General features: G+C 39.3%; 1 protein-coding gene across 5 annotated transcripts in view; it reads left to right on the top strand.

Moving 5' to 3' along the window:
- Positions 1 to 306: 306 nt before the first annotated feature.
- adgrl3.1 (adhesion G protein-coupled receptor L3.1) overlaps positions 307 to 21,613 on the top strand; it is a 208,470-nt gene continuing 187,163 nt past the window's right edge. For all 5 annotated transcript variants that reach the window (XM_036516462.1, XM_036516463.1, XM_036516464.1 and 2 more), the window contains exon 1: positions 307 to 837. The gene's annotated coding sequence lies outside the window, so the exon portion shown is untranslated. The remainder of the gene's footprint in view (positions 838 to 21,613) is intronic.

A 21,613-nucleotide genomic window follows, 5' to 3' on the forward strand; every position in this document is an offset into this window, starting at 1 on the left:
TCCCAGTTTAATGCAATACTTTTTTATTATTATTATTTTGTTATAGCCCATTCCCCAGTTAGTTGCATTCATATGATTAGTCAGATCTGTAGATATAGAACTCGTAGGGAATGGATTACTTCGAAGCGGCCTTTTGCTGACACCCGTCATGAACGCAAAGTTCTTCAACTCGCTGCAGGTACGATTGCGGTTCGTGGCGAGCCATTTTACCACACGGTTACTGCTAGGTGGAGCCCGAGTCCATGCAGTGAACAGAAATCCAGTTCCGAATTTTCCACTCGCCTCTCTCTCAGCTCCGTCTCCGGCTGCATCGCGCCGAGCAGCGCTTCGAAATTGGTTTGTCATTTTTCTCAGAGAGCTCTGTTTTGTAAGCAAGCAATTTCTGGAGTCCTTCACTGTGGGACTTTTAAAAACGCGAAAAAACCTCTGGATATATTCCTGGGTTAACGATTTCATCCCCTCTCTGCTTAAAAGGACTCGATTTTGTTGAAGAGGACGCGATTCGCCTTTGAAGGTGGGGAGTGATCTGGATACAAAATAAGGAGCCTCTTATTTTACCGATATTTTCCCTTTCATCAGCGGATATTAGGCATTTGCTGCAAATCCACAGAGCATCTTTGTGGAAAATACAAGAGGCGATTGTTCACACTGAATATTTGGAGTCAAAGTTTACCTTTATCGGCGACGACTATATATCTATGTAGGGTGTTTCGCGTGCAAGGACATATTCTAAGGAAAAAAGAGACAATTAAATAAGCAATTCGACCCTTGGCGTTTTCAATGGCAGGACTTGAAGGAGATCATTGCTGCATGCTCGTCAGCAACTCGTGAGATGTGGTAAAGCATTTCTGTTTTCTAAATATTGTCTGTTTGTCTCTCATGTATCCATCTACCTATGTACATCCCCGCACGGATACCTTAGATACGAACGTTATACCTGCGTATCATGGCTCGGAGAAAGCAGGAGTTCGATTGCAAGCTATGTTCCATATGTTTTATTGTTTTCCGGAGGTCCAGATGTTGTTTTTGATGCAAAATGATGCAAAATCGAATGAATTGCTCCCATATAGAAAGACTCCCTGGCGAATAGAGAACGATAATTAATGGGCGTCGCTAAAACCGAGATATGATTTAAGATTTTTGCTAGACGCTGGACACATTTCGTCCAGAGAAATGAGCTCATGACTTATTTCACATTTTTGTGAAGGAATCCATTACAATGTGACATAGTTTACATTTTGCAATGCGCGGTACCCTAAAAGAGGGTAGGACAGTTTTCAACGGGATTTGCGATTTGAGATCTTCTGACCACAGTGCATAATTCTACATGGCTTTTCTGTTCTTTCTCTGTGTAAATAGCTTCCCCAGTTTTCAGCGCCGCTTTTGCGCTAGCAGACTTGCGGCAAATTGATGGATTTATTGAAATTCTTGGAGGATGTGTTGGTATGACAGCCACATATACTGTAGGATATCAAGGAACTTTATCTATCTATTTATCTATCTATCTATCTATCTATCTATCTATCTATCTATCTAACTATCGGAAAATCCCTTTATAACCATTTGAAAGGACAAATTACAACTGCAATAATAATAATAATAATAATAATATAATAATAATAATAATAACAACAACAATAATAATAATAACAATACGTTAATTTAAGTTCTGGGTATCTAGGATTTCCAGTTGTCACGCCTAGTTACCAAGCAGGTGCTTTTACATCCACAGAGACACGAGAATTCTTGAATTTAATTAACTTAAAGTAATATACAGCATGCTCTGTTACTTCATCACTTACAGGTACTGTACCTCCGATCACGTAAAGAGGTTGCACTGGTGCACAGAAGGGCGCGTCTGTTTCATCAGAAGAGACGTCCCAGTAATGGTTGGGATAATTCGGAACTATTACCTTTTGGACTGGTTAGATATCAACCACTGTCTGGTTGTTTTATTATGGTTCTTGAAATGACGGTGGACAGTTTGTTTATAATAAGACAAAACTTACAATTTTCGGTCATTATTTTTCTGTCGGAAGTTTCTACGATTTTTTTGTTCGTTGACTTATATTCAGATATCGTTAGCGTTGTTTTGTCTTTTTAAGTATTTTAATTGAGGCCGCTGTTATTTAGGGACAGTTTTCACCAGCGTTATCCACAAGATACAAATAATTGAAATATGCATGTCCACAATATGGAGCTGTTTATCTTCGGTGATGACAGTAAAGGAAAATGAGTGCGCCTAGCAGCCGGCAAGGGAACTGTATGTTGGAGATATCTGACGTCAGTTGCAATCTGACCTTCCTGCGTTCGTTTTTAAGCACACCTTAGACCTTTTTAATTGCTGTGGGACCAAAGTCTGTTTTAATTGCTGTGAGACCAAAGCGTAATGGACAGCGATGGCGAGCGTCCTCAAGATCCAGTGAGATCCAAATGACCTCTGTGGTTCAGGGAGAGAAAATACCTGTTACATAGAATAAGAATGATAATGAAGTCTGTTGGTTATTTATATTTTAGCAGACTCATTTATCTAGGGACACTTAGATAGGGAGTAGCTTGAATTAAAAGGATTTGGATTTGACATTCATAACAATCCATGGCAAATTTAGTTAACAGTGTTTTATATTTGTAGTCCTATCGAAGCCAGAATATATTTATAGTGTTTTTCAATTTGAACACATAATATTAATGTAATGTAATTCCACCTTAAATTAATTATTGAAAGGTAAGGCCAAAGTGCTTTGTGTCACCATTATGCATATGCATAAAGGAATACAATATCAGCACTATCAACAATATATTTATATACCAAATTTAATTTCATAAATTAAGTTTCAGGTGAGAAAAAATGATTTCAGAATAGTCTTCACTCATAAGACGGCCTCTCTGAATGTCAGTGAACCTTACTGGAAAACATGCTCGTGGACAGTCTGTTTTTAATTAAGATGCCTCATTCTGGATGCAGGAGAAAAGACAAAAGCTTGCAAATGTGCTGTCTGTCACTAAGTCAGTCTGCAACCATGCCCCGCTCCAAATGTCTCAATTTAATTTAGTATGCCCTTTTCTGTTCATGATGGAATTACAGCCACTGCTTAAACTTGCTGATATCTTGAGGCAGAAGCCTGCATCGTGCATTCACAGCATAGAACATGGCAGAGCAGGAATAGGAACTACAATGTTTAGTGACCGTCAGAATTGTTTTTGTAATGTGATGTCATCAGCTTAGTGCACAGTTATGTACCTAGTTGTAATGCCTGAATTGTAGTGTAGTATGTGATGATTTATTGATAACAAATGCCTCCTAAACCAAATCACTGCATTCTTTGCGATTAAAAAAAAATCTTTACATAAAGACATTCACTTTTTTAATAAATAATTGGCTGCATGGGGATGATTACTTCCCTAAAGCTTTAACATTAATCTTTAATTTAAACTTAAATGGAATTAATTAATTTAAACATTAAACTTTAAATTACTGCCATCATTCTGTGAAGACAAACAGGAGGGTGGGGTCTCAGCATAGAGATGTCGCTACTATATCCCAACTTTGAATTCGATTTTTATATTTTTGCCACTTTTTTTTGGAGATTGTTTCCATTAAAACAAACATTGTTCCATGTCTATGTAATGTTTTCTAGGGAGAAGCAGGTGGAGCATCAGCTTTGCCAATGTAACTGTTCTATCATTGTCAGCTTTTCAACATAATTTAGGATGGTCTAATCCTGGAAGAAATTAGGATCAAATGTAATGAGATTGGTGGCCTCACTCTGACATTCAGAGGGTTAATATGTGACCACTTGATACTAGTTTTACAAAACAACCTGCAAGCATAAATCACACATTTCTTTCTGCAAATCATGGTAAAGTACAACTTTGGGATTTAAAATTGTTTGCGTTTCCAGTAGATTTTGGACTGAATGCAAATCAGCTTCTGTTTAATTATTGAGAATGTGGAGTTCCCTTTTTGTTCAGTTTTTTGCTCAGTACTTGAATACTAGATTCCATAAATATGTCAGTCATGCAGCCTTTTACGGTGATGGAAGGCAAGTAAATTTGAATTGAATGATCAGATTTTTTTTTTTTTGCAGCTGCTGATGTTTTTCTTAGGAGAAAGGTGGTTGGCTTTTGAAGAATGTAAAATGTCTTCAGAGTGGACTCACCTTGTGAGGTTGAGGTGATAATTATTATTGATTGCATTGCAGAGTGGTTGACAAGTGGTTTCATCTCTGTCAGTGATGATAATTTGACCCAAAGTCTGACCTGTGGTGAGATGCTCGGTTTCTCTTTGTGGTCAGGTTGTAATCCTTTGTGCTCGTGATGGGGGAGCAAGGCTTCATGAACCCTATTATGGATGGAGCTACCAAAACCAACTATGATTGGGTGAAATCAGTGAGTCACTATCTCCATCCATTCTGGGATTCACAAAGCCAGACCTTCCCCTCACTACTTTGTACCAATGATGTATGCATAAAGTTCACTCGTGGCCATTTTTTGGCTCTATTGTCCAACTGCTACCATAACAATATGGTGTCTTTGGTACAAAATGCAGTCTCATCCATTATTGGAAAACTGCAAGCTTTTACAGCAAAATGAAAGAATGAAGTAAGTTAAAATTTTGTTCTGTATACATTTTATGTCAAAGATTATTAAAACAATAATGTCTTTTTTTTGGTTTGACACATTTTTGGGCCGAGATGCCACTTCAGAATGGCAGCAGTCAGGGGGCGGGACTGCAAGCCTGGTTAATGTATACATAATCGCTTTATATGCATATGCATCCATTACGCGATATTAAGAAACACCTTCCGATTTTCACAACTCTGATCATCTCAGACTGCATTGTGAGAGAATTGCTACAGATGGTTGTTCTTGGATTTGATTTTCTATCTTTTCATGTGCTTTGATACACCATCCGTTCAGTGGTTTGTGAAATTAGTGTTACCCTCTCGTGTGATACACTGAATTAGTCGTATTTATCCTTGAGTGAAAATATTCAAAGTTTTCCCACGAAAGGATTGATTTATGACCGCATTAATTCTTTGTTGTCATGAAAAACAGTGGTCCCTTTATCATTTCTTACTCCATGCCACCTCATTTGCTAGGATCTACGCCCAAAAAGACATTGCAATGTGACCATTCATCTCCAGATATGAGCTGCAATTACTTTGATGCACCAGCCCTTGTTCTTCTGTTTTATGTCGCCCGCCATAGCCAGGTCTTGGTATTTGATTTCGTCATTAAACTCTTTTTACACAGTCAGTGAAATCATATAAACCCCTCACGTTTAAAAGACTTTTACTGCCTCCAGAATAGTTCTCATTAAGTTACCTTCTTAAAATTTGACTTGATGTCTTTTTAGAGGTCATTTCACTAAAATTACTGGGGGGGGGGGGGTGGAAGAAGTCGGTCGTCAATTTTGTTTGTGAAACAGAGCTGGTTTGTTCGTAATGAGCCAATAAGATGAATAATCCTCTACACCTGCATTGAGAAGAGAATAAAAGGTGAAAGGGGTACGGTGTGATACTGCATCAGTTGGCCAAATTATCATGGTAATCAGCTGTGACAGGCACGATAATTCAAACTATTCATATAAAGATAACCCGGGCTTTTCTTTGATAGAGGTTCCGATATGTCCTTGATGCAAAGCAGCAACAGCAGGCAAAAAAAAAAAAAGCTAAGAGAAAAAAGCTGTGAAATTATGTATATCCTCGCCATTTCCATTTCACTAGTTCATTCTGGATATGTGACCTTTCATTTTATTATCCAAGTCTTTTGGTGGAGTTATGCAAATCCTGCTAATTGTAATACGAGGGATGGAAGCACATTCATTTTAACCGAAGCTGCTTTCATCTCTGCTTATCAAAACATATTTTGTTCATTAGGGGGCTGAAAGAAATGCCTTCTGCTCACACATGCACGCTTGCTAATGAGAGAAATTAATTACTTTATTGAAATTGAAAGAAGAAAAACACAGTTCTAGGGGGTTACAGGCTTTGTCACCTGTTAATTATGTATTTTGGTGCTCCCCCACCCAAAAAGGCTGAACTTAATAAGAAGGTCACTCTAGATGTGTCTCCTGACTCGCATATAAGATGACTAAGGCTATGAAATAGGAGTATGGAACATAAGGATGTTAATAAAAATTGTATAAAGAACATAAAAGTGACATTTACATGGCCGTTAGGAACACCGAGCAGAGGGTGGAAGAAAACGTTTCCAACAAACAGTGCAGTGTAGCAGTAGCGTTATGCTTATTGTTTTCCATTATGTTTTTCCTTAAGGGTTTAGATGTTTATCTTTACACATGTCTTACGTTTGATAGATTCAACATCAACATGAAAGCCTGACATGAAACAGCCATCAGATATTTATCTGGACTGAGCGGTGTGTGCCAACTGGAGAACTTATGATGCTGCAATGGGGGTTAAGTCTCCTGAGGGTCAGGTGGCAGTTACACCATGCCGTGAGGGTGAGACACCCTGGTTAATACGGTTTCTTTCATGACAAGTATCAGTTGTGGAGCATGGCCTGGTTTGGCGGTGTATCTCTTAACCTCTGTCATGCCGGAAACAGGCTGGCTCACTTGGGTCAGGTTCCGGTTGCTTTTCCATGAGCATTTCTTTTTTTGTTTTGTCATGCTGACCTGTGCCGGCTTAGCCCCTGCAGTGTTGCTGGCTCTGGCCTACTTACACGCGAGCCGTGAGCGGAGTTGGCAAGCGGCGTGACCACACCGCCTCTGTCAGAGTCAGCGCTAAATGCCGAGGAAATAAACATGGAAGGGAAAGAAGAGCAAGCTGCTGGCGGTGAGCGCATAAACAATCAAGAGGTCGACTGAAGTAAAATGGAGCCTCTATTCTGGAGTCCATTTCAGTCCTCAGAAACATGCTCTGGCCGTGGGTAAGGCACCTGGAGAAGCCTACTCTGCCGTGCTGGGTCAACCAGCTTTTAAACCTGCTTCCTCTAGCCTGGTTCCAGCTCCATGGTGGAAAAGAAGTCCTTAAAGGTCAATCATGACACTGTGCTGGCACCTGATAAAAGCAACAGAGCCACAGCCTCTCTCTCAGTTCCTTGTAATACAAGACATCCATGTACATCACATCCATTTGTGAGATCGTTGACAAAAGAAAGGCCTTGGCAGATCGCTCACAAGAATGGAGACAGTTTGACACTTTCCTCATTACTTTGAAAAAAAATAAAAATAAATAAATAACCTTACCTTGGTGTGAATGACACATTTGAAAGGTGGGAGATTACAAAAGGCAGTATTTACTACAGCCGTTTGGGATTTTCTATGCTACCATACACTTTGACTGAACGTTTTTTTTTTCAGGTATTTATCCAACAGCTTAGGTTTTATGTGCTGTATCTCAAGAGAAAATGTATGCATGTGTATTTATGTGGGCATGTGTGGATATAGCATATTTATATGTAGGGGGGGAATGATTTGGGGTACACAGGGTCTGTCACTAAGCACCCAAGTGTTGACACACGTCTTATGAGAGGTCTGCATTTTAGGGGCTTGGCACTGAAATTGTTGTGATAACATGATGTTATCATGTGATAATGTCCTCTACTTTCCCCCTCATTCTGTAGGCGTGTTTTTATGGTCAACTCCTACGACTTGATTTTGTTTCAGAAAGTGGAACTAGGAAACTGTGCTGTGTAGATCATCGTCTTGTCTGCGCTTTATGATGGCAGATGAAATGTTTTCTACCAGTCTTGGCCGACTTTGCTAGAAGTATGATTGCCTTTTGAATGGCGTTTAATTTACATGAAATTAATGGCGTGTTAACACAGGCACTGTGCCGAGTCTGGACTGCATGTTGAGATGGGCCAGAGACAGCATGAATCAGGTCTGTGAAGTGTTGGCTTGGCAGATTTAAACCACAAAAATGGTACCGTCTCAACGCCGGCATGATAATGGCAGATCTCCTTGATACAACCGTGTCTTTTTACAACTTTTCACACTTCACCCATTTCTCATGTTGAAATGAATGATTTGTTATGATGTGAAATGTTGCGATTCATGAGAAATTAATGAAATGCGTTTAGAATTTGGACTTTATTTGGACTATTATTTATCAAAGTTATTTATTATAATTCATTATCAGTTCCCTTTGTAATTTCATTTATTTAATTTTGAATAGTTTAAAAATATAAAATATCCTTGTCCTGACAGTCCAGACAGTGTGTTGAATGGGTGTCAGATGATTGGAAGGGCTGTTGGACCACTCTCCCAACCATAATATTGGCATACTCAGCATCTGCTGGTGTTTGTTCCAAATGTTTCTAATCAGTCAAGTTTTACTGAGTTTTTGATTGAATTCTGATCTGGGTGTGACACCACCTGACAGTTATCTGCTCCAGATCCTTAAAAAAGTGCACTTGCAGAAATGGTTGCCAAGAAGCACTTGATAAAACATACTGACACTAAAAATAATTTAAAAAGAAATCTTAGTGCTCGCAAGTGTCTCAGTTGGTAAAGATGTTTAATTCAAGTGCAGGCTGAGCCCTACGGCCGGGGTTTGAAATCAGCCATGTCATTTGACAACGACGACCCAGGAGGCCACATCGGCAGAACAAATTTGCTTCATTCTGGTGGGGGTGGGGTAGGTCTACCATGGTCCCCTCGTCAATCCACTATCAAAACTGTGAGACTTGTGTGGGCACCAAGGAGTAACTTAGTGTCAGGAAGATGCGTCTGTTCTGTGATGGTGTTTGTCACCTGCTTTGCTGGTATGTGTGTATTGGTGAATTGTTTGTGCCCAACCCAGTGCTCCTACATTTCTTCAGTAGTTGTCGATGTGGTGATGAGCTTAAATGTATAATTGGCATCTTCTGAATGTGGTTGGAAAAAAAGGGAGGGTGGTAAATGAACAAATATTATCCTGTTGTTAAGGACAGAGGCTTCGAAAATGTGAACACTTATGATTTTGCAATTAAAGCTTAAATGCAATAAATTGTCAGCTCAAATGCTTTCAAAATGCACATACTGTTCGAAGATAAAAATAAAAAGGAACAAAAGCAAAATTTTCACAAGGTCCTTTACAGATTCAATTGGCCTGATGAGTCATTGTTTTTTGTTTGCAACAGAAGGGGGATTGTATGGTGTGAGACTATGAGCGGAATGTTAAAGAGGGTTTCTGAAGTCTGACATGAATCAGGGCGGTCAGAAAATAAATGGAGAAATTTATAGGGGCATTCCTCCAAATGGCACATGACCAAGGATACCTTCATTCCAGCATGTCTTCCTTCACCAAGTATTGCACCTGGTAACCCAGTCTTTTCTTTACAAAGTGGGTTATTCCTGTCATATAAATAATGTCCCTACTATCCTCTGCAGGATTGTCATTGTTGAGGAAGAATTGTAACCACAAATTTCTGCCAGTGGGTGAAAAGAGAAGCTTTTGCCATGACAATAACTGGGTCGATCTGAAAGGGAGGAATCTGCAAAGGCTACTCTTACATAAGAAGTGTGGTCATTCATGGTTCATTCAGTGTAAGCAACATGGCAAGGATGTTGCCATGAACTAGCAGGAACAAGTGCCTAAAACTTAAAAAAAAACCCCACTGCTGAAGGATAGAGATATTTCTGATTTACCATATAATAGTTTTAATTGCAATCACAAGCTTGGAAAAAAACACTTATTATCAGTTATGGCAAATGTTAGCATTGTCTTAAATTTGCTATTGAGCAGCATGCGGTGTACATGCAGTTGTTAGGGCACTGGACTCTCAGCCCGAGGTTCTCAGGTGGGATCACTGTAATATCCCTAGATACAGGGGATTATTAAACAAATAAATATTGATTTAAAAATCAAACTGGTATTTGCTTCAGGTAAGTGTCCCCCTGAGCTGAAGCCTATGCTTTCACTATCCACTTTTGGTTGAACCAGATACTGTCTGTGATGCAGCATTCTCTGCCTCCGTGTTTCTGAAGTCATTGGCCCACATCAAATTTATTCTTGTAATTTATGCGTTTAATTTCAATAAAAGCCAGAACTGAGGCTGTGCGGACTCTGGGGCGGAATTCGGAGCCACGCGCCGCGTCAAACAATGCACCGCTTTCCGGCCAGTGAATCAGGCCTGGGGAGGCGGTGCGTCTGAAGCAGCCTCGCCCCGCTCTCCCTCTCTCCCTCTTCCTCTCCGGATGAGTTATTTAGCATGTCCCCTGGTTTAAATCGCTCAGGCGGAATGCAGATATAATCCTGCTCCTCGCTGTTCTCATCAAGTGCAAAGTATTTGTATCCAGAGCAGAACGCCGGCGGAATGGGTGCTGGGAATAAGCCTGCACGTTTAATTCACTCAGCGTTCGAAGGTAATTGTTTCCAATGTGCCATTGACTTCACAAATGGTTTATTATACTTCGTTACTCCCCTTGATCAATACGTGATTTGAAATGCATCGCGCTGCATGCAGAATTCCGGTCCCCCAAGAACTTAGGGTTTTCATTTTATGTTAATGAGCGGAAATGTGGATTGAATTAACCAGGTAATTGGTAGAAAAAACAAAAATTGCTAAATAATTTTCTGTTTAAAAACAAAACATGCTGTAAATGCACTGGATATGATGTGAATACAATATTATTATAAAGGTGTCAGTAATGAGAATATTTGAATTACCGCTAGTTTCAAAGATCTCATATAATAAAAGACTACATTAATAGGGTGTGTTTCTGTCTACATCCAACAACTCTGAATAGGAATATGTAAAGCCATACTCAACCATAGGGAGTCCAGGTAAGAAGACTAGACCTTATGCCATCTGTTAAGGTGCAGCACCGAATGCATTTTGAGCATGCCCGCTGGCAAGATTGCGTCTTGGCGCTTTTCCGTTGACAGCCCTTCCCTCTGCCATGGGCAGCAGGAGCGCGGGTCATTTCTCATGGCTCTGGAGGAACGGCTGGCTGACCTGCTGGTTAAACACTGCTGCCTTTACCCTCAAGCAAGGTGCCTCACCTGTATGCCTCCATTAAAATCTCAGCTCTTCAAAGTACCTCGCTTTGGGCTTTGTTTAAAATGCAAAGTGCTACAAGACACCGAGGGTCGAGTCATTTTTTTTTCCTCAGGTCTGCTTGTGCTTGTCAGCCTGTAAGTGCTTTGTAAAGTCCATGTCCATGGATATGATGCTCTTGTAACACTTTCAGAAATACAAACACCACACTGGCCTTCAACATAGAGGCTACTAGTGAATGGGGTATGTGATGAGGGAGTGACAAAGGTGTTAGTTATTCAGTTTGATGTACCGTCACAGTCTAGTGGAGGATGAATAACCTTTGTTTTTTATTAAGTACAAATTTTGATGGTTTGTCATAAGCATACCAAGTGGAGCTAAGCTATGCCCGAATTGGTCTGGATATTTCCTTGAAAAAACATGGTTGCTCCTAGATGTGATGCTGGTGGGCTTATACCCCCTTCCACCAAGTAGAAACCAATGGTTCAGTGCAATGTTGAGAACACTGATGTTGTAGGTGCTGTCTTTAAAGCCCCCAGTCCCAACTCTCTGGGGCCATTAAAGACCCCATGGGACCCATCACATAGAGTAAATGTATTGCTCAGTGCTAAATTTCCTGGCTTCCTCAAACTGTCCTCTGTGTCATGCTCCATCTTAATTGGCTAATTAAAAATCCCTTTTTCTCTGATGCAAATGATGTGAACTGTGTTTTCCTGAAAAATGGTCATTGTGCCAAGGTGAATTATTTGGACTAACTAATAACAGATTAAGTGCCAAATCATAAATTCTGGGTGATAAGAATATATGTCTTTGTAGATTGATTGTGTTGATGAGGTATTACTTCCTGTTTTTCATGACATCGTAGTAGGGACTTGGGGCATGACATGTATCTGAATAACTGAAACAACAAAAATACCAATCTCAACCAGTAAACAACACATCAAGCCCATTTGTGGGGAATGAGACCAGTTACCTCTTCATTGCTTGTGCAGTTGGGCTAAGTCATTATTATTGCTATTCTTAACACCTCTGAACTTTTGGGTGTCATAGTAATCCTGCTTACTGTGCCATAGTTTGTTATTTTATGGTGAAATTACTATATCCTGTTATAATTGATGCTGACTACAATTTAAGTGACAAACAGCAGTCTTCTTAGTCTGCGATGAAATAACAAATGGCTTTTCTCTGACAGCATTTTCATTCAGTGGAACTGCCATGGCTGCATATAAATTATGACGCAAATGGCTTTGATACCAATGGGTGTGACCCTAGTGGTACTTCCACTTCTGAAGTTATTTGTTTTTAATGGCATAGTGGCTGTAATTGCTAGCTATTTACTTGGAGGGAATTTTATGAGGCTGTGTCAAACATTATAACACAACACTGCTGCTGGCAGGAGGGTGTGTCTCTCCTTGTACCAATGTGGCTGGGGTTTTTAAGCATTGCAGATAAGCAGTGATTTTGGCAATGAAAAAAAAAGTATATGTTTGTTTTACCATTCTAATTATATACAGTTTTCTCAGAGGGTCTGATATTTTTCTCTTGACAGGAAACTGTTCACAATGGTTTTTTGTCTGCTGAGTTTATTTCTTGTCTCTCAATTTCTTCCTTGAGGAAACTGTTCATAGCGTTGAAACTATTTACCCACGATTCATTCATGCACCACGCACAATGACTTATATATCATGCGACACAAAGCACAGTGGTGGAATTATGACTAGTGAAAGCTTTACAATGAGGTCATCAACAATTTTGGAGCATGAATCACCAGGTGCGGGCACAGTCCGTAACAAATTAGCCATCAACAGGAAACCAATTCAATTTAGACTGCAGTTTCTGTGCAGAGTTACAATGGAAGAAACACAGGATGACAGTGTGTAAACCATTGCAACTGCCAAAAGGAAAAAGGTATGCAGGACTGGGTGTCATGTGAATATGAAAGCTAGTCGTTCAGTCAGAACCAATATAACATCGTGAGTATATTTTAATGAGAAGTTTCTGGTGAGAATTTTAAATCAAAAAGTTAAATACATACTGCTACTAGCAGTATGGATGTTAGTCAACAGTGGTAAAAATTATATACTAGTTCTTATTGTTACTACTTTTGCTTCTAGAATTTATTTCTCCAATTACTGCTAGTGCAACTACTGCTGTTACTACTAATACTGCTGCTGTTTTTACTGCTAAAAGCACTCTTCTGTTAACAGTAAATGATTAAGATACTGAGGGATAGTGAGGATCTTGCACTGTTTGTGAGGCCACTTGGTTTTGCTTCAGTAGGCAAACAACCTGAGTGAAAATCAACAATCAGTTCCCTTTAAGTACCTTTTTTCTACTGTTTGGTTTGTGTCCTGTGCGAGTTTTGAATACTTCAAAGGTGTTCATTTTGCATATTACTCTGTGATCCTTTCAGGCAGCTGGCCTCAAATATGAGAGACTATTAATCACAAATAGTACTGAAAGCATAGGTTTGAAGTGTGCTTTTTTTTTTTCCTTCTTTCGTTTGTGCGACAGCTGGTGGATTAATAGATGGGTTATGGGAGAGAGAGCTGTCACATTGCGTTTAGGCTGCGTAGGTGTTGCTGCAGAATGGGCCAATGTCTTTAGTTGTAACCTGTTCTTTCTTCCTCTCAGGGAAAGTGGGACATGGACAAAAAAAAATGAGCCTTGCACATCTACATAAAACAGAATTACCTGAAAACGGAAAATGTTCTTTCAATCCACAGAGTGCCACTGGAATTGCCTCGCTCTGCTTTCCCGTCCCTGTCAGCTTGTGGTCGCTAACCATTTTGTGAAATTGCTCATTAAGATAAAGGCCTACCTAATGCAAGTGTCATGTGAAACCAGGTGCACAGCCAGGTCGCGCAAGAGTGTAAATAAATTCTGTTTTCCTCTTCATCTCAACAGAATCTCTCGTTTGATTGATCTTGAATGTTGCGTTTCAGCATTTCCTCGTGTGTCCTTGCATCAGTCCAAATTGATTGTGCTAATCAATAGTGCACTGCAGGAGGAAAGGAAAGGATTGAGTTTGCCTGTAGGCTCCCAGTGGTCACTTAAATTGATGACTTGGATATATGAAAATGTCTATAAATGTGAGTTGAGGACCAGTTGGTTTTTGCATTTGATATTATATGGTGTGTCATAAGACAGAGGAGGGGGACTTCAGTTGTGGCAAAAAAAAAAAACACCAACAACAAATGTTGATTTTTATTTTTATGAGTTGTATTCCTTTCAGTGTTAATATACCTGGATTTATATGAATGCAGTGGTGAAAAAGGTTTTCAATGATGCCAGCATTTGTCTCATATTTGTCCACATCAATTCATTCTGTTCTTTATGGTTAACTCAGTTCAGAAGGAAAATCACATTAGCATTTGTTATTTTCATACAGTAGCATTTTCACATGGTAGCATTTAGTCAGCCTCTCCGAGGAATGTTGCCAGGCAACTTTCTGTCATTTCAGTCCTCCTTGTCTATTGTACTAGCTCAAGAACTGCAGTGTAATGATGTAAGTCTTAGCCGTTATGAACCTGCAAGGGCAGCTAACCGTGTGCTGAATATCACTGCCTCTTAAGAACCAATCAAAAGACTCTGCTCTCCAGAGCAAACCACAATGATTCATCCGAGTTCCTGAGTCACTGCCAGCCTCATCCAGTTGAGGTTCATGAACGTCATGTCATCGCTACTGTGCTGTGCATTGCTTTAGCTGTTTGGCTAATGACAGGCAATAAACAAACCAACCAACAAACAAAAAAAATGACACAGCTGTAGTGCATTCGTGTAAATAAATGTCGCCTGGGCAGAGTGGTTGTGAGTGCAGGAAACCTGAGAAGGGAAACCTGAGCTAGCACATCTGAAGCAGGGAGCGGGTCCCGTCTCCCATCACTGCTCTCCTGTTCCACCGCTCAGGAAGTCACCATTATTTGCTTTGTGAACTCCGTCGTGTCACCAGTCGCTACGTCAGGGGTTGCTCAGGAAGTCCCACTTCGTCTCGCTCGGCCAAATAATAACCGCAGAGAAAAGCTCCAGTATGAGGATGCCTGTGGGTACAGGCGCAGATAGCTGGGGAGCTGGAAGATGGGGGTTTTGTGTTAGGTTGTGCAGCGATATCTCTTTGTTCAAGGTCTACAGCGGGCTGCTGCACACCGCCCTTCAGTGGTGGTGAAACAGGCTCAGAGTTATTCTTTCAGCCAAGCAGTGTAAATATTTAAATGAATTTTCCCATCTACAAAGGAAAGGGCTTTTGATAGATTCAGTTGTTGCGTTTAGAATTTAGAATGACAGAGTAATGCACAAAACTCTCAAAAACTGCAAATGGCAAGATTGGTGACCTTCCATTAGTGCTATACTGTAATTAAATTATATTACATGAAATCTGTCATTTTTATTTGCATATTTCACAAAACAGGATATAAAGTTCACACTGTTAATTAAGCCTTTTTTACAAAATTAATGCAGAAATTATGTAGCTATAGATCAGAACTATCAATGATGTTGTGCTTCAAATGGTGTTTGGTATTGCAGCGCCGTCCTAAGTAAATGCTCATACAAAAAGTAAAGATTTATCTCAATTTATGAATTCAGCATGAAGGAGACCCATATGTATTCAGAGCGACGTCTTTCCCCTTCAGATGTCTGAAGGTTTTTTTTTTTTCCATTCAAAATGACTGATTGCAGTAGGGCAGTTATAAATAATAACTAAGATTGCTATGGGTATTTGGGATGCAAAACAGAGTCATATGACGTTCTTCCAGATGGTAACAATTATCTGTATTAGGTAGACTCTGTCACAGACTTTTAACTTGCACATTCCAAGAAAGGTGTTCTTTAGGATATGCAGGCAAGGTCTAAGAAGCAAAAACAAGCCATGGTGTCGGGTAATACCAAATTATTCTTTCATGTTATCCACCTCAGAACACTCTTTTTTTGCTACTTATACTATAGCTTCAACCACAAAATTCCCTCACCCAACCCCCCCCCAAAAAAAAAAAAAAAAGCTGACAACCTTTTTGACTAAATTTATACCGAATTAGACCTAAATTATATGAAACTTAATGCTGCACTAGAAGTTCATGAGAGGACTTCATGAGAAGTGGTGGCATTTAAAAATATATGACAATTTGTGAAATTTTGGTTGTTGCTAGCATATAGAATTTTTGTTGTATTTATAATGCTGTATGGGTATACCCCAGTATGTGTGCATAGCAGGTTTGACCACAATTGACTGTGTGATGAAGGGGGTTTGCTTATTTGCATTTTCATTTGCAAATGTCTCAATTTGATTGGCATATGGCAGTATTTTTTTTCTTTTCAGCTCCATCCTCCTTCCCTCACAATTTAAACACTAGCAACCTTTTTGACTGAATTTAATTTGATGAAGAGATAAAACAAAATTAATAAATGCATAATCAGTATGAGCTTATTTTGTTTATTTGTTATATTGAGCAAAATATTCCCATATTCGTAAATGTGTTCATTTCTGTATAGATGTCAGTAAACATTGTTTTGCTAAACTGGTACGCCTTAAACTTTACTGACATTTTGAAACAGCACAAGTTGTGTCCCGACAAGGGCATAGTGTGCCTGTGATCACAGTATCTGTTGTTTCAGTCCATTTATGTATTCAGTGTAGAGGGAAATGACTTGGCACTTCCTGAGTGCTGTGCACCAAGTAATTAACAAAAGAAAGTACCTAGTCAACATGCAATTTTGTTTCTCTCCATGTGTGCCATCTGTCTTTGGACTCAAATTACATTAAAATCTCAGTCTATTACCGCACATGTGTTTAAGTAGCAATTCCCATCAGGTCAGAATGTATTTGGACACAGTTTATCCTTAAATTCAAATATGCATTTATTTGGATGTGGACCTATAGCTCTACGTTAATATTGGTTATGTCTGGGTAATACCAATCTGCACAAATCAGTATTTCTCCATGAACTGAAAAATTGTTATTTATTGATGGTTTTAATGTTTTTTTTTTTTTTTATTTAACTGTGGCAATGAAATTGAGCCCTCTCATCAGCTGACACCAGCCTCAGTCCCACTGAACTCTGTATGTAGGGAGGCAGTGTAGCATAGTGGTAAGGAGCAGGGATTGTAACCGAAAGGTTGCTGGTTCAATTCCCCACTGGGGTACTGTACCGTTGGGCAAAGTACTTCACCCAGAATTGTCTCATTAAATATCCAGCTGTATAAATGGATAATATCTAAAAATTGTAACCTGTGTAAGTCGCTCTGAGTAAGAGCATCTGCTAAATGACAATAATGTAATGTAAAATATCAATCACCCCTGACTAGCTGGGACCCTACTTAAGTCAGATACCAAGTATAAGTATGCATTCAGGTAATTGCCATTTTGTGTGGGTGCTCTTTTAAGGGCAATTAGGCACTACAAGTGAGATGTGCAAGAGAACCTCAGGTGAGAAATCCACATTTGCAAAATGAAGTTTGCCCTTTCATCTTTATTCTTTTTCTCCATGGCAGATAGGAAAGAGGAATGCTTTATACCTTTGGTTTTTGACCGATGTCTCGGTACTTACCATTTCCATTTACCACACAGCGGCTATTCTGAAATCATGTTGCTCTTGCCCTCCATGTCATTAGAGACAGGAAGACAGCACTGTGCAGCTCACATTAGGGTCTAGTATGCAGAAGTTATTATTGTTCTCTCCATCACTCTGTCAGTTCTCATTTTAGCAGTGTTTTGGTCTTGGTCACTATCCTCTTCTGCTGGGTTAATGGTGAGGCAGTAAATCCTTTCATTCCAATAGCCAGCTGACCTTCTCCTCTCACAGCGCCTCATCCCTGCTTCTTCCAACTCATGATTATTTCCATAAACAGTGTCATGTGATCACATCCTGCACTATTTCAGACCCCAGTGGCGAGTTATTAATGCCTGTTATCAATTTCACGGCGGAAATATTTCATTATACTGCCCCAGAAAGCAAGGGATATTTGACTCAACAATTCTCTCTGTGAGACCCCATCAGCTTCTGAGCCCCTGAAGGAACAAATTCTTACAATCGGCCTGTTATTATGAATAATTTTGCATATATATTCGCTCTCTGTTCATTGTTGATTTGCTGGACTCGGATCAGTTTCACCCCAATCCACTGATCAAATTGGTCACGTTTCCTAAGCACTGGTTGTACTTAGGATGGAACTAACAGTACAATAACTAATTGTACAATAAACTGTGCTATGTGTGTAGAACAAGTTTGACAACAGTTGACTCTTTAACGAAGGAGGTTTGCTTATTTGCATATTCATTTGGAAATGTCTCGTCTGATTGGCATATGGCAGTGTTTTTTTCTTTGAGCAGCTCCTTTCTACTTCCTTCACAATTTAGTTAAAGCTTAGATATATGTTTTGGAACATGATTGCAATCAAAATTGGACACCAAATCCAATTTTGTACCAAAACCATACGACCTAATATTGTAATATTGAGGGAATGTCCCACAGTGTTCTATAAGAATGCACTAAACCATGTAACAGTGTGCAAGACTATAGAGTTTTGTGTAGGATTTATGGCAACTTGAAAGTGTTTGTTGAAAAGCAGGGAACAAAAGAGCAACTACTCTCACCTCATGTCAAAAGTGGGTGTCAACTCATAGTCAGTACTGCCTTATATTCAGCAGCAGACATGTGTAGTGTTTATACATGCTTAGGGGGAAATGTATGCTTGGGAGAGCTGTTGGGAGAAACAGCTGTTGTTAATCTAAGCTTACCAGTGTTGTACTATTAGTAATGCTATCATATTATGGCAGATAACATAGATTTTCTGTGCCTTTTAGTGAGCTGCAGTTGCTCAGATTGTCTCCTGTTCCTGCCCTTCAGTGTGGCTAGCCTGTAATTTAACTGCTACTGTGACTAATGCTGAAATGGTGCACCTGTGAAGGGGCATCTGTGTACTGACTGGAATTCATTTGCACGGTTTCTTCTGCCAGTAAACGCTAATTTAATTAACAAGGACAAAATGTCAGTGACTGAAATGAAAACAACAGAACCCTTCAGCATTGCAATCATTGTTAATTGGATAAGGATTAAAACAAAAAAAAAATTGTGTTGATGTTAAGACATCTGTCTGTAAATCAGACCTGATAATTGTCCTGGAAGGGGCACTTGCATGTATCATCAATTATATAAATCATAAATTATATATTGAAAGAGGTCCTAAAATGCATATATTGTATACAGAGCTTATTTGTGTTTGAGTTAATCTGATATGAAAATTATATTTAAGAGGCGGCCACTCTTTTTGTGACAGATGACCAAAGTTCTTTTTAGTCTCTATGTTTTTAAGGAATAATGTTAAAGGTTACTCTGTAATCCAGTTTTTATTTTCAGTTTTGAAAGCAGCTTTAAGCCGGCTTTGTGTCAAACACAGCTGGGTCGTATTGTGCAGTTGTAACTAGGGGGAACTTAATTGGGGAGGCTGCCAGTTCTCCGTGTAGATACAGGTAATTACATAATCACTGATAGATTTTACACTTTTGCACACCAAAATAAGGGACACATTTTCAAAATAATGAAGAAAGTAAAGTAAGAAATAATAATGAATTTTGATTGCTCTGTGGGATTTATATGGGGTCACTGCATTTCTGGAATGTTCTCAAAATCTGGATCAGACATCAGAGCATAGTAGGGAGTTTTAGTTTTCAGTCTGATGTCAAATGACTGTGTGCATGCAAGTGCGCATGTTAACGTATATCAATTTTATGTAATTCAGACATGGCATCTACACAGCTACACAATGGAGGTTGGACAATTGACTAGACAGAAACATTATATGACTTTATAAAGGTTAGCCTAATATTGTATTTTAGTCCATTTGCAAGAGGGGCAGGCTGACAATTTTCTCATTTTATTTCTTGAAATTACCATTTAATCCTGAAAATACTCTTGGTAATTCTTTATCAGGTGCATGATTTCTTTGAAGGTAAACTACATGGATAATTTGACTCAAAATCAAAATGTTAAGTTTTATGATGCCCATAAAGTATTTGCATATGGTATTTGAGGAAGTGAACATTCCCAAGCACATCCTATAAGCATAGAATCTGACCCTGCTGACAAAATCCAGCCTTACTACCAACCTCAGCTTCTCATTTGAGTGAATGGAGAAATGAATAGACGTCCCACAATCCTACTTTCTGGATAATTCAAACATGTATAAACGACACCAAGAATCATGCAGAAAAACTTGTTTTGAGTATATGTTTATGCTTTGTGCATTGTGACAGAATCATTCTTTGGAAGTATACGTCTTGGGTTCTTAACTGGAGCCAGTAATTGGATCTTATATCTTATTTAAGATGGTAGAACCCTTAGGGTCACAACACTGACTTAAAAGATTTTTGCTCAAAAAAATAATTTAATTAAGACAAAACCAGGGTGTATCGAGGATGTGCATGCAGAACAACAGTTATTCAGTTAAAATGCAATACATATCACTGTCTGAAATTTTAACATTTAAATGCCACGATTGACGTGTTTTTGGAATGGATGTGGTTATGGATTTTTGTTTTCAGTGTTGTGTAGAAATACAGACTTTTTCTCAAAACATGATTTTATTACACAGTATTATTGCTGTTTGTCTCCACTTGAAGTAAGCTTGACATTTTGGTCCTGTGCTGCTTTTTTTATATGGACAACACATTGTCCATATATTTGATATCTGAAGATAAACTGTGTTAAAAGTGTGTGTGTGTGTGTGTGTGTGTTCAGAATATGAAATGTATGTATTAGTTTATGAAGCCATTTTAGGCCGCTTAGGGTTTGTCTCCATCTGACTGGCTGGACTACTGACCAGTACCCCATGTGCAGATTTAATCATTTGTTACAGTATGCCTAAATGTAGCGCACTGGTAATGAATCCTCACTCAGTCGTGATCAATAGACTGGTCATGCATATAATGGGTTTGTAGTGTGGGGATATGAAATGCATAGCGGGTTGTGAGGGGCTTAGCGCCCTGTCACTGATTGAGATTGAGATTGAGAAACCTGTCAGGCTGAGTGAAATTTGGACCGGAAAGTTGGTAGCAGCAGTTTTAATTGTGCTGGCAGTAAAGGATGAAATTGAGCAGGGATGAAGTGATTTTGTGCATTGATTTTTCTTCCCTCACCCTCTCTCTCTCTCTCCCTCTCTCTCTCTCTCTCTCTCAGCAAAGATGGAATGAACAGTTGTTATACGGTCCTATTGCATGACAGCATGTAAATGAAGCAGCTGCAACCAAACAGACAGGAAGAAAGTACATTTTTAAACCACCTTTAAAGCACAGTCAGACACACAAAAAAATCATAAAATCCACCATGTCTCTTTCCGTGGTGACCGTTACTAGCCGCAGACATGGTGTCAGCTGGTTGCAGTTATCGATTTGTGAAATTGCTCCTATACAAAGCGGCAGAGATATCTTTATCTGGGGGTTGATCCATTGTAATTGACATTATTGTCAAGCGTCCTTTGCAATGATTGCATCCTTCAGCTGTCCCTTTGGAGAGCCTCACAGTCTTCCTGGCAGAGACAGTTATCTGTCATGCATAAATACACACTGGCAGCCATCTGTTTTCCTATGTCTGTGGTATTGGTTTAGTCGCAGTTTTGTTGTTTTGCTTCTTATACAAATTTAATGGAATGCAACACATGCACAATAATC

This window comes from Megalops cyprinoides, chromosome 22 (assembly GCF_013368585.1).
Source record: "Megalops cyprinoides isolate fMegCyp1 chromosome 22, fMegCyp1.pri, whole genome shotgun sequence".
NCBI classification, from domain to species: Eukaryota; Metazoa; Chordata; class Actinopteri; order Elopiformes; family Megalopidae; genus Megalops; species Megalops cyprinoides.